We start from the raw sequence: 13452 nt of genomic DNA on the forward strand, positions 1-13452 counted from the left end.
ATCCCCCCACCTTTAAAAAGCATTTGGAGATTTTTGTTAACGCATTTTTAGTCTCACAAATCCAAACCAAGTAAGAAAGAAAATGAAACACTTTAGAGACCTCCAAAATGTTCTCTATGGATTTTCTAATGGTCATCTATTTCTACAACTCTAAACCCCAACAATGTATGTGTGTAATTTTATAAAATTACAAGCTACCATTGGTTAGAATTTGGAGAGAGAAATTAAGCTTCTGTAGGGGCTTGTGGTAAAGGGGCTGGAATACCCACACGGAGGACCAGAACCACAGCCTGTCAGGGCCCAGGTCCCTAATTGCAAGAGGGAAGAGTGAGAGCCTGCCTGACTACAGCACCGTCAGTTACTGGGCCAGAGGTTTTAGATTCCTCGTCTCTAATCCTCCTAGTAAACCCGCAAAGTTGGTGCCCTCACCATATATACAAAGGCTCAGACTGACAGAAATTAAATAACTTACAGAAGGTCACACAGCTAGCATCTATAAGAACCAAAACTGAAACTTGTTTTCCCAACTCCACTCCAATGCTTCCTCTGAAACCTTCCCCAGGTCTGTCACCAAATTAGACAGAAGTCATCATGCTACCTGTGCTAACATCTAAAAAAAGAAACATTTAAGAAAGAAGGATACAAAGGCACAATTCTATGACTATAATTTTGTTTGTGAAATAGTTAAGGGTAATAATTTGGTAGGTCTTTCCTAAAAATGTTTTTAAAAGAAAGTCTTCAGAAGAGCAAACCTGAAAGTGAAGGCTCATCCTATAGCCCACATTTGTGTTTCTTTACTAAGGTGGCCATCGTAGCATTCATCCTAAAGAGAGGACAGTGGTTACCATACAAACCAATATAAACTACTCATAGATTCTGAAACAAAACCCAACTTATTAAATGGGTGATTAGCTTCAGTGTCCAATCTTTGCTCAATTCTTGTTTTAGAGGTTACTAATGGCAGAATACATCTCCCTAAGGCACATTACCTACAACCCAACACTCGGACAGGTTTTTCCAGTTCCATTACTAAGACGACGCAAACAAAACCCTGTGTCACCACCATCCTCACAGTCCCCAGCCTTCCGTTTATAAAATCCATAATCTGAAGGGGAAAAGGGGGGGCATTGACAAAGGCCAGTCAATACGGCCCCCTGTCTATTTCTAGCTCAAATGCCCCTCACCCTAATATGGTCAGATACCAGAAATGTATTCTGCCTTTTTGCCTCATAGGTCATGATTCTAATTACCAGGTTCTCTAACTAAATTTCGGTGAAACAGGAAAAGGTGAATAAATGCCAGAGAAAATATCAGAACTACAACGTTTCCCCAACACCTTCCCTGATAATGGAAGTTAATGGTGATATGATTTCTGTAAGATTTCAAACCGCCCCTCCCTCACCTCAATCCCAGGAATGAAGACATGGAATTTATAAAAAGAGACAAGCCAATTATAAAATCTTCTTATGATCTGTAGTTTAAGTTCTCTAAAGACCTCTTCACTGGGGGCTCTAAATTAGTTTCCAATGTACTGTGTGCATTTTAAACTATAAAACTACCATCAAAAATATTCTATGGTTTTCCACTAATTCATCTGTCATACCAAATAGTCTTAAGTTTGTAAGATGTAACATTAGTTTGGGGGTTGAGAGCTGACAGTAAAGGAGGAATAGTTTCATAGGACTAGAGTGATTTTTCTAATCACATCTAAATACACATTTTGAAATACATTGTGAGGCAGACCACTGTTAACTGGCCGGGTGTGCTTTCCTTAAGGCTAAGGTGATAACGTAAATATAACCAACCAAGACTCCCACTGCTAGAGCTCAGGCCATTCTGTCATCACATTTGGTTACTAAAGGAGCCAATAAATTACTCTAACCCCAACCTAAAACCCTGTAAATAGTTCTGGTTATTTAAATCCACTACTAAGAAATTCAGAGATTGATGAATTACAGCAAACCAAACATCTCTAGGAAGAAACTTCTGTCAGAGACAAATGTGCCAGTTTTTTTCCAACTTGGGCCCAAAGATGTAGAAAACCCTGAAAGCAACTGTAACACAATGTCTCTGAAGAGAGAGCAGAGATAAAAATGAGACGAAGAGTATTCTTATGTCAATCTTCTCTCTTACAAAAAGATTTACACTGAAGCAAAGCTTGCACTGGGGCAGTAAACGCTTTAGGAGTAATTAGTAACAGAGCTGGCAAACCTGTCCTGTGTGACTGCAGCTGCCATTAGTGGCCTAATCCTTCGAGGAGGGATGTGCAGGTACATGAAGGAGGCCGCCTGACGGAACTCACATTTCACAGTTGGGCTGACTGCGGCCGTGTGGGCCCAGAGTCTGGAGATCCCTTTGCTTGGCCCTCCTTGAAGAAATCAGCATAAAAGATGACTGTCTTCATCAGAATCCAGTAATTCTTTTTCTTGCTATAATGAAGACAGTCTCCTAATGCAAGATACCTTTATCCCTAATGCTAAAGTGCACAGTCACTACAGTTATGACAACTGGTTGTGAAGACAGATGGACCCCAAACAGATTAGATTAGATTAGGTGTCGGAGAGAAGCTGCCTGAAATGAATAAGTATTCCACCAATATTTACAAAGTGGGTAATTCACACATGCAATTTAATGTGGCCAGTGGAGGGAGGCAGGCTTCAATGTCAGCCAGGTCGGAGCTGGAGTCGTGGCCCTGGCATGTGTCCTGTGACCCTGGGCAACTGACTTAACCTCAGTTGCCCCTTTCATAAAACGGGGATAAAACACCCTCTCTGTCTAACTCTAGGATCTTTGGGAAGATTAAATAAAAGTACACATGCAAATTACTCATCGAGTGCCAAGCACAAAAGAGGCTCTCAACTGTCAGATCCCACGTACGGAAGCAGTGACATCACAAATGTTCACTTACTGTTTTCCGTGCATCATATACTTGAAGCCAGAAGGTGAGAGGGCGGCTCCTTCCAGGAAAAGATTTCAAACTCTTAAAAGTATTTCAAAGGTGCTGTGCCACTCAGGAGTAGCTGGTAATTTCCCAACTACTGCTACCCTATGTCCGCTCCAGCCCCTTCCAACCCATGTTTACCTTGTAAAGACTGCCCACTAACCCAGACACCAGCTGCATGTGCTTCCCCTGGAACACAGAGAGGGTTTTGTCTGGAAGCAACATGTGGTATCAATTTATCTTTCTCAGCAACGGCAACAAGGAATCCACTGACTTTAAAAATAAAAAAGGGAGTTGTGTAATTTAACTCTTAAAGGCCTCTACCTTTCCCTCTCTCTCTCTCTTTTTGCTGTCTCAAAATGAATTATGGTTGTCAACTCCCAAGCCAGACCCATTGCTTCCCACCAAGCAGATTGCAGGCATTGCCCTGGTCCTCACGAGGGATTTCAGTGGGGACGATCTATAAGGCACTGCTTTTAAATCCAGTACTCATCTACCTTGCACACAGGACCAGCATTTCAAGTAGGTCTCCTTGCTTTGACTTGTTGGCACCGACAGTTCAAAATGAGGCCGCCAAAGGCCTGAATCCTAATATATGCAACTGCTGAACAGGAGATGATAAAGGTCACGTGAAAAGCCCAATGGAAACCGTGAGTCCTGGGGAGACCCAGGGGACTGTGTGCCATAGCAGAACAACGCAGACACACAGCTTCAGCAGAGGGCCTGGGAAGATGCCTCTGATTTATAATGACAGGCTCTTTCAAAGGCAGTTCTCTGGATGATGCCCTGATTTCTCTTACGCATCAGTCTTCCGTCCTGGCTGCCTCTTCGAATCACCTGGGGAGACTTTAAGTACTCACTCATAGAGACTGGTGTGGGTAAGGCCTGGGAAGGTACATCTTTAAAGCTCCCCAGATTATTCTAATGTGCAATTAGAGCTGAGAATCACTGGAATTTCCCCCTTACTTTTCTACCGGCTGAGACTCTAAGATAATGATTCCCAGTCTTCCCAGGTCTGGTGCACAGCAGATGTTCTTTAAGTCCAAGTTTCCACCATTCAGAAGACAAGGATGAGAATCGGGCTCACAGATTAAAGTTGTGTTTATATGTACAGAGTAAAATGGAGAGTTAGAGTAATTTATCAAATAACTGGGGTCCAGATATCTTTTTTCTTTAAAAAAAAAAAAAAAAAAAAAAAGGCAAGGGGAAGGGTCCTTGACCTTGCATTGCCTTGTAGATGGTCACCCATTCTGCCCTGTGCCACTTCTCTACCCAGCATGGATAGACGTGGACAGAAAAGAGGGTAAGTGGACTTTCCAAAAGTAGGAACTGATGATATAGGCTGAAGAAGGAATGGGCTGGGACCATAATTGATCCCTGTAATTTTCAGAATCTTCCCCCAATTAGCATGAAACCTCACATAATCTCCTTTATAAAAGACTGTCCTTCAAACAAAATGCCAGAAAGATAGACTGCACAAAAATAACCACTGAAAAAGCCATAACCCAATCCTGAGGTACTTATTAGCTTCCATTGTTAAGAATACAGCAAAGTATTACTTAATGAACTTCCCTGAGAAGCAAAGTACACATGCAGATCGCCTCAGTAACAATCACACAGTTTCTCCTTCCTCGACTGTACAAAACACTACATCACCGCACTCACTGCAAAGACCCTGGGTGGGGTAGGGGGAGGGAATACTGCAAAGGGCCAGGTAGTGCCACCATCTGAGGGAGAAGTGTGAGGGCTGGTCCTTCTTATTAGACATTAGACATTTAGCTGTCTTATCCTCTTCTACTACACTTTATCTACTCTGGGGCTAACTTGTTCAAAAGCAAGTATGCAAAGTACGATAGCATAAAACAGACTTGTGAGTTACTCTTTCCGACTATATGGAATCCCAGCTTCTCTGTCTTCAGACAGAGAAGAAAACTTAAACATTCACATACAGGATTGCACAATCAACCCTAATGTGTAAGACAAGGTCCAGGCTAGCTCCAGTCTTACTTTTGTCTAAAACACTAAAAGTTCAAACCATTAAGGGACTTATTTAAAAATACGACGTTCTAAAATAAATAATGTCGGGAATTTGGCTGAAGGATTACATTTCCAGCTAGAAACAAGATTTCTGTTAAATTTGCTGACAATAATCCTCTACCCGCAGAGGTCTCCTTGGAAAACTCACATTTGTTTCACGTTTTCATGCAGTAAGCAGCAGGTTCTGGCCCCTCATTTGGAGGAATAAAATAATAATAACCTGGTGATCAACAAAATGAACCCATTCCTACCCAAGCCAAGATACATGAAGCTTTCTTAGGGGAGGAAGGGCTAGGCAGACAATTTGTTCTGTCCCCAATTGAAAAAGAAATCCTAGATGGGAAGAAAGTTCTCTTAAAGAGCTACCACACTATTACAGACAGTTTTGTTGGGTTTTCCAGGGTGGGTTTTATTTTCATATTAACTTTTTAATTTTTTTCATTTAGCGATCTCTTCAAGCCCTTCCACAGCTGTTTCTGCTCTTGGAGGGCAAGAGGGAACATTCCATTCCTCCCAGCCAAACCTGCACTTCCGGCACACAGAGAACCCTGGCAGCCCTGCGCCCTCTGCCCACACCCACTCCCTGCAGCACCTTCCCCACGAACCCCCTGCTTCCAGACCCGTGTCCTCCTCCCCACCACCTGAGGAAGCAGCAACTAAGGGCATGCAGTCAACAGAGGGACAGTCTCCAGAAAGCAAGTCAAAGCTGCAGCATTTGGCCACCCCTGCCCTCTTGCTCCAGGCTTGAATCCTGATGTGATTGAATCTTTTCCCCTTCCCACAAGGAGCTCGGCAAACACACACCTTAAATTCCCCTTTAAGACCATGCAGGACTAGCCACACAAAATGGATGTGTCAAAGGGTTAAAACCCATGAAGTTTCAGCACCTTCTTGAAACTGACTCTGCAAAGTAGAACAAAGTGGAACAGAAATACTTTTATTATTAACATACTTTTCACTTAGATTAAAAAAAAATAAAGCTGCAAGTTTTTCCAGTTTGAAACTGTATTGTGGGTGGAAATGGAGAGAATAAAAGGGCATTGGGAATACACATCCAGAATTCAGGAATACATTAGAGTCTAATCACTTTCATGGCATTATGTAAGTGATCATCAGGGCAGGAAGTTCAGTAAAAAGTTAATACTGTGGAAAATGGAGAGGGCTGTGAAACCCATCTAGTAACAAGCAGCCTTAACTTTACAGTGAAAGAAACTGAAGACCAAAGAGATACAAGGTATACCTGAATTCAATCAGCTAGGAGGTGACAGCCAAGCTGAGACAACTCAGATCTCCTGGCCTTGACATGTTATAGTAATACCACCCAGAAACACCATTAGTCCCAGTGTCTGGATTACCAAGACAACTGAAGTGCAGGGAGCACAGAGGATGGTAAGATCTACCATCCACCCACCCACCCATCCACCCATCCACCCATCCATCCATCCATCCATCCATCCATCCATCCATCCATCCATCCATCCAACTTGTCTGCCTTGCTTTACAACTTGAGGAATAGAAGTCTGTCTCCTCTAACACATACTGAACTCTTTACAACCAGACGCCATGTCTTATTATAGCTTTACCACCTAGCATGGGGCTGGCACATAGTAGGTGCTCAAAAATATTTCTCTAATCAATGAATTAATGGAAGGGGGCAGCAGCCACAAAATAGGCCTGAATTATACTTTAAAATGAAATGTTATAAAACATGACACCAATGAATGATCCTCAACATGAAAAGATGGAAGTAAGCTTCCATTGTAAAATGTGAAATAGCATCTAGGTTGTTCTAAAGTTGACAAGTCTCAGCCTTAGGTTTTAACTTCAATTATACAACTGAATTTCCAAAACCAAGATGATACAGTCTAGTAAGTAGGCTTAAGGTTCTCTGTAATAATATTATACAGATGGGCAGAAGGATGGTAAGTGGGCTACTCGGGGGATCAAGGGCTCGACAGAATGGTCTCAGGTCTGTCCAGGGTGTAGAGATGACTCTCCACCTGTCTCAGGATGTTATGGAGCCCCCATTACTTGGTCATGTGGTGGGCCCAGAGCGCTCAGAGGCAACCTTGAAACCACAGATAACACATCTGGTTCTAAGTCTCCTCCAAGCAGGCACAGGGGCAACAAGAGAAATCCAAAATAGAGTCTACTTCAACTGCAATCTGAAGGAACTTACTGTGTTTGGTGCCGACCAGGGCCAAAACTCTGTGCTTGACAAATCTAATCTCATTTTACTTTCATGGCAAGCCTGTCAGGAGGAAACTGAGGGGCAAAACAGTGACTGTCTATAGGTGGTGGTGCCAGAAATCAAGCCCAAGGCTAACTCCTACAGCAAAGCTCTCACCACTGCACGGTGTTTCCCTCTAAAGTCATTGAAATGCCCAAGGAGAGAGGCACCATTCACAAGTGACCAAGGAACATGAAGCTTTCAAGACTACACAAACCAGCCATTGAATTAAGTGTTCCCAGCTCTAAGTTTCCGTACGTGGTCCCTAGGACTATGAAAGGCCGGGGAGGGGGGGCGGCGGGGAAGGTGGAAAAAGCGCTAGCTATGAAACAAGCCTTGTTGGAACTGGATCAGTTTTAGAAATGAGCCTTTTTTTCTCAGACACTCACCAAAAGGGACACTATGGACATGTCCTACCTTGACCTGGGATCACTATATTAGGGAACGACCAAACAAGATCACTGCCCTAAACTTTTGAGTGTCCAGGCCTTCCTCAGAGGCACATCTGGTGGCCTCTGTGCTCAGGGACCATCACCCCATAACTGAATCAAGCCAGTTTACCTGGTTGTCCCTGGCAGGCCTATTCAAGCCCCCAATAGCTGGCACCCTGCTACAGGTCCTGAAGCCAGAGACATCAGGCAAATGTCTGCTTTGCCCTGGACCTTGCTATTTCAAGGCTTAATGTGAAACAGGGACTCAGCTCTATACTATTTAAAACATGTAATTAGTTTATTATTGAGCCAGAAAAGATTAGCTTGCTTTCAAACTATGTGAATTTTAAAATACGATGCCTTTTGCCTGCCAACTGACAGCACAATCAGGTTACTTCTGTTTAGCCTCAGTCAAAAACTCTGGTAGAAAACTGCTTTAAGGCTTCATATGCATGCTATTTTATTATTTGTCTTCTGGCATCAAATCCTGCAGAAACAGAAATCATTGAAAATGCAAGCACATTAAAAGGGTGGATGTGGAAGTGCTGAGTGGGTGAGTTCAACAGCTTGAGAGTTTGACATCTGAAATCCAGGAAAACTGCCTTTCTGTTCTTAGTTTACAATCCCTCCCTTCACATGGAATTCACTGGCTTTAGCGTCACACATACAAACATTGACTGTTTCCAGCTCTTCAGATGTTATGGTTCAGAAAAAATGGTTTTTTTGTCTTGTTATTTCAAGAGCAACGAATCTCTTTTTGGTAGCTCTGAAATATATGCCAGTGTGTGGGCACAGTCACACAGTTACACATGGGCCCACACCCTGGAAAGACTGGTAGGGGTGGAGGCATATTTTTCAGCTAGGGCAGGAAAAAGTAGGGGCTAGTGTTTACAAAAGAGACACGTGTATATGCATCTGGAAGCAGGCTACCTTCCAAGTGTCAGTGTTAATTATTCTAATAGTCATCAAAAATCAAGGTGTTACTGGTGAAATAAGCAGAAAAAGAAAATAAATGCCACATAACAGAGTATCTCATGTTGGCTACTGCAAACACACCACTGATGGACTTTTTCTTTACGGGAATAAAGAGTACAACAGTCAATTCTGCAAAATGACTCCGGCCTACAGTACCCTCTTTCCGCTCCACACCCCAGTGAAATTCAATTAACAAGGAGTCTCCTAAGGAACTGCTCCCTCTACCTGAAAACCTCACCTGCATGTGCAGCATTTCACTGTACTGGTTTTGCAAGATTTCTTCTTGTTTAAAACCACATGATGCAAAAGTGACTGATGACCAATATAATGATGTTACTAAATGCTGAGTGAATCAACCATTTATTCCAGGACACTCCTGGGTGCCAATTACATGCACAGATGAGCACCAGCCAGCTTGAAATTCCACATGAAATGATCAAATAAAGAAAGAAGAGGACATTTCCAGTCACCAAAGAGCCAGGAATTCATTCCATTTTTCTGAAGTAAACATTGATTGAGCCATTCGTATTTTATAATCTAGGATACATTTTAATTTATAATCTGGGATGTTCTCAAATGTGCAAGTTAATATTAGCACTATTCCAAGTGGGTTGAATATGCATGGGATAAATCTCAATGTGTCTAAAAACCATGACAAGAATGCAGTATTTTAATACTAATATGTACCAGGCTATAATCTTCTTCATGTACACTGCTAGGTAAGCTTGAAAGCACTTAAAAAACTGGAAGCACTACCATCAGTGGTGATATTAATCTATCACCCAAAGGGCAGGCGGGATAATATTCATTGGCAAGGACAGTCACACAAGAGACTAAGAGTCTGTAAGACATAAGCGACTCTAAGTGTGTGGTGGAGAGTTGGGGGTGAGCCCACGCCTCACCCAGCAGGTGTCAGAGTGCTCCAGGGCTGCTGGTTCCCCCACACTCGCTGTCAGTGATTCCAAAGCCACTTCTGAGGATCAGGACCCCTGGGCTCTACAACCGCTGCCTCCCTGGCGGAGTCTGACTTGGCAGGTTTAGCCCTCAGATTCTCTCCCCCAACTTCCTGGGGCTCGTCATCTGGACTTCCTGAAGTTTCTAACTCTTCCCCCTTAGGTTGTTCGTTTGCTAATAAGAAATGTGTGTGAGCTCATAGCACAACCAGGTCCTAGGTCTTTCCCTAAGACTTAACAAATCATCGTACGTACGGGGCCCACTGAAACTAATCCCCTCACGTCAAGACAAGGGAGGAAAAACACCCAAGAACAGATGTTGCTGAGCCATTTTTAGGTTCAAAGGTAGCTTCAAGTAACACACTTCAGACTCTCTGCGGCATTACGTGGAATAGTATCACCCAATATACCTGTTTCTCCAGGAACAAGTTCATTAGGTTCTTTCAAATAGCCATGACCTCAGCAGTCTCCCCAAGTGAAAAAGATAGCCAAGTCCTGAGGTTAATTTGTGGATAGAACAGGAAATCACATTAAGCTTCTTATAAGGTTAACAAATTCAAGTTGGGAGACGATTCTACACGGGTCTCTGATGTACCTGCACATCTAGCAAGCAAAGTACTAATGGCCTTTAGTGCTGGATTATCTTTCAAGGATGTCTGTATTTGCATAGGAAACAGCCTTGAAAGACAGCGACAGACAGCATCACCCTCCAGAGCAAAGGGGAGATATGCTGACTGCTCATTACAAGAGACTTAGGATCCCCAAACTCAGGGTTCCTCTCCTGTTAACAGAACCCACTGCGTGTGCAGGCATCAACCTAGGCTCATCTGTGTCGCTCATTCCCATGGGACGCTCGGGAGCAAGGATGGACCTGATGGAAAATATGCTGCTGCTCATGCTGCTTGCTGGGTCACCAGTGAGTAATAAATTCCTTTGCCTCTGACCCAAGAGTCTCATGGCCAGTAGGGTCAAATCTCAGATCCTTCCAGTTCTTGACAGACTGCTGCTTTAGTTTATGAACTGCTGACACGTCCTTAACTGCACCAGATAAAACTGGGCGATTCATCTCTAGCTAACTTTCTTCTCTACCCCTACGTGAATAAGAAAGAACACAAGATAATGGGATGGAGGAAAATGAGGTCACAAGTTAGAGGCAGAGGCAGAGGCACATGGCTCCATCAGTTTGAATGTCCTGACCTGGCTCTGCTGAGGACCCGTAAGCTTTATGAAAGCAAACCACTAATACAGGGAGAGGGGCGGGGGAAAGGAGAAGCTCCTGATACAGTCACTCTACAGTGTTTTGTCTGCATCCGTCACCATCTTTTTCAGTGGTTGCTCAACGCTGCGGTTTGCTTTTAAGAGCAGAGCTGAGCGAGCCGCAGGTTTGGGTTTGTCGCTTCTGCCTTCCTCCTCTACCAAACACAAGAGCAAACCACATTTACGTCCTCCAGGGAGCGTTTGCTGAGTTTCTGCAGGGGCCCGATCTCCATCAGGGAGCCCTGGGCCATTCTCAGAGGGAAGAATTTCTCCCTCATCCCCTTGACTTGCCTATGGGCTGCCCCAAATCTAATCCTGATGGAAATGCTTTCAAGGACTTTCTCCTTGCTCCAGTGACTGCTGTTGCCACCTGTCACACAGGCAGAAGCCCAGGGTTCCCTCCTCCTTCCGTGCTAGCTCTCCCACATACATTTTCTTCATTCTTCAGACAGTATTTAGCAGCTTCAGACCTGTGGAAAGGAAGACGGACTAGGCAGTTCCCATGAACCAAGAGCAAACACACGCACACACACATTTATACACTCCAAGTTTTCAAAAGAGTTAGTTTTCTAGCTTATTAACTATGAACCAGGAGCCTCTACTATGAAATATAAAAACCTTACAAGATTTCATGCTCTACAGTTTTCAACTACTGATTTAAGCCAGACATGTTCTGGTACATACGAAATTGGTATTTTCTTTTCCCTTCCCTTTCCTCCTGGATAACCTACTTCCATTCTTGGCAAAAGGAGGCGTATATTTTCTATAGTGTTCACGTGCACCTACACGTGCCGGGATTGTTGCCACCCGGCCAAATAATGTGCCCTTTGAGAAATACTTTCAATTAGAGTGCTATAAAGTGGGCCAGCAGTTCTACTTTGCTCACACTGTGTAGTAGTTTGGCTACCAAACATAACAAGCTTTCTTTGGTTCTCTTTACATCAATCAGAAAATTATGTTAATTTGCTCTGATGCTATCTGTGCACCTATGTGGAAAGAATGCGACATCCAGGAGTAAATTAGCGTCAACTCACTCCACTGGGGCAGCAGGTTCCCACACAGACACTCCAGATACTAACATTATACCAGGACCCCAACCTGGGCTCCGGCAAGGGCTACATAAATAAGGAACTACTAGCAACAACTTGCAAGTAGTCAATTTTTAGTGCTTTTCAGTCTAGAGTAGCTGCCAAAAGAATATGGCAAAACCCACCATTTTAAAAACACCAATTTAAGCTACAGTAAGGTATTCTTACCATAGGAAATAGGTTTTATTTTGTCTCTCTAAATCCATATAGGAGGTCTAAAAATATAAAAAAAAATGATGGTTTAAGATTTAGATACCACTTGGACATTTAAAAAGTCCTATAGCTTTTCTGTCCTTCCTCCTGACAGCTCTCTCTTATGTGGCACTATGTTTGGTGATAATTATTAAAATATTTCTTGGGGGGAAAAGGTGCATAAAAATATGAAGAAGTTACATAAGTTTTTAATAGAAGAAAAACTGGGAAGCGTTAAATAGCAAAAGAAAGCACAACTACGTCCCTTTTTCTATCCTGACACATGGAAGACTGTCAATACATCTTCTTGAAAGGATAAATGAATTCCCCCTTTATTTTCTCTTTTGAAGTAAACCATGCTGAGTAAGGTTAGCATCTGTAAAACAATCCAGGAAGTCCAGCATTACAGAGGTAGACACTCTTTTCCCAGGTTCTCCATCTCCAAGGAAATCTACCTTTAGCATTGAAAATCACAGTAAATAAAGTATCAGATTTAAATAAAGTTAAGACATCTGCCGTAAACTTCAGAAGCACTTAGAAATTCAAAACGTGGATATTATTCATTTTATTAGAAATCATACTCATGCTTCAAGTGAACTGCACAATTCAAATACAGTAGGAGAGAACATTTTGTTTTTAATTAAGATTCATGGATTTTTTTTTTTTTTTTTTTGGTAACTGGGAAAATAAACCTTTTGGCTGATTGGCAAAAGTATTAAGTGGGTACAAACTTAAAAAATCAGTATCTATTGATATTAAAAATGTAAATAACCTTTGACTTAGTAGAACAGACCACTCCATTCTCCTCTTCTTCCTTACCACAGAACACTGATTTTTATCTAAGCACATGGCTGCCCAGAAAAAAAAGAGACGAAATCCTCCAGCCTTTCTTGAAGTTAGATGTGGCCATGTGACTTAGTTCTGGGTGACGATATGGAAGTGGGAGCTCCGTGGAACTTTCAGCAAGATTAAAAGCAGCTGACTCAGATGAGAGACATTTTTGTTCTGCTTTTCTTCTTCCTGTTGGCCTACATCTAGATGGACCGACCATAGGGGGAAACTTGAGGATGAAAACCACCTGCTAAGGTGGGACAGGATATAAGAGGAGACTGATGGTCAATCAGTTCTTAGAGTGACCATATCACCCCTAGACTTCTTTTACATGAAAATAGTTCACTATTAATTTTGGGTTTCCTGTTATACATAGCCAAACCTAATCCTAACTGATAGACCCAGAAACTCCATTTTTAAGAATTAATCTTACTGATACATCCTTCTACACACACACACTCTCTCTCAACTTTTGCATATATTAGATTGATAACAAAAAATAGTTGATTACAAAATT

The 13452-nt window shown here is 42.5% G+C and overlaps 1 protein-coding gene across 7 annotated transcripts in view; it reads right to left on the reverse strand.

Moving 5' to 3' along the window:
- Positions 1 to 13452, reverse strand: part of FOXO3 (forkhead box O3) — a 120201-nt gene that overhangs the window by 23111 nt on the left and 83638 nt on the right. The window contains exon 1 of one of the 7 annotated variants that reach the window (XM_082404767.1): positions 5783 to 5850. The exons of the other annotated variants lie outside the window; for them this stretch is intronic. The gene's annotated coding sequence lies outside the window, so the exon portion shown is untranslated. Of the gene's footprint in view, positions 1 to 5782; positions 5851 to 13452 lie in introns of those variants that run through there. 7 annotated transcript variants of the gene reach the window in all.

This window comes from Balaenoptera borealis, assembly GCF_965194805.1.
Source record: "Balaenoptera borealis genome assembly, chromosome: 9".
NCBI classification, from domain to species: Eukaryota; Metazoa; Chordata; class Mammalia; order Artiodactyla; family Balaenopteridae; genus Balaenoptera; species Balaenoptera borealis.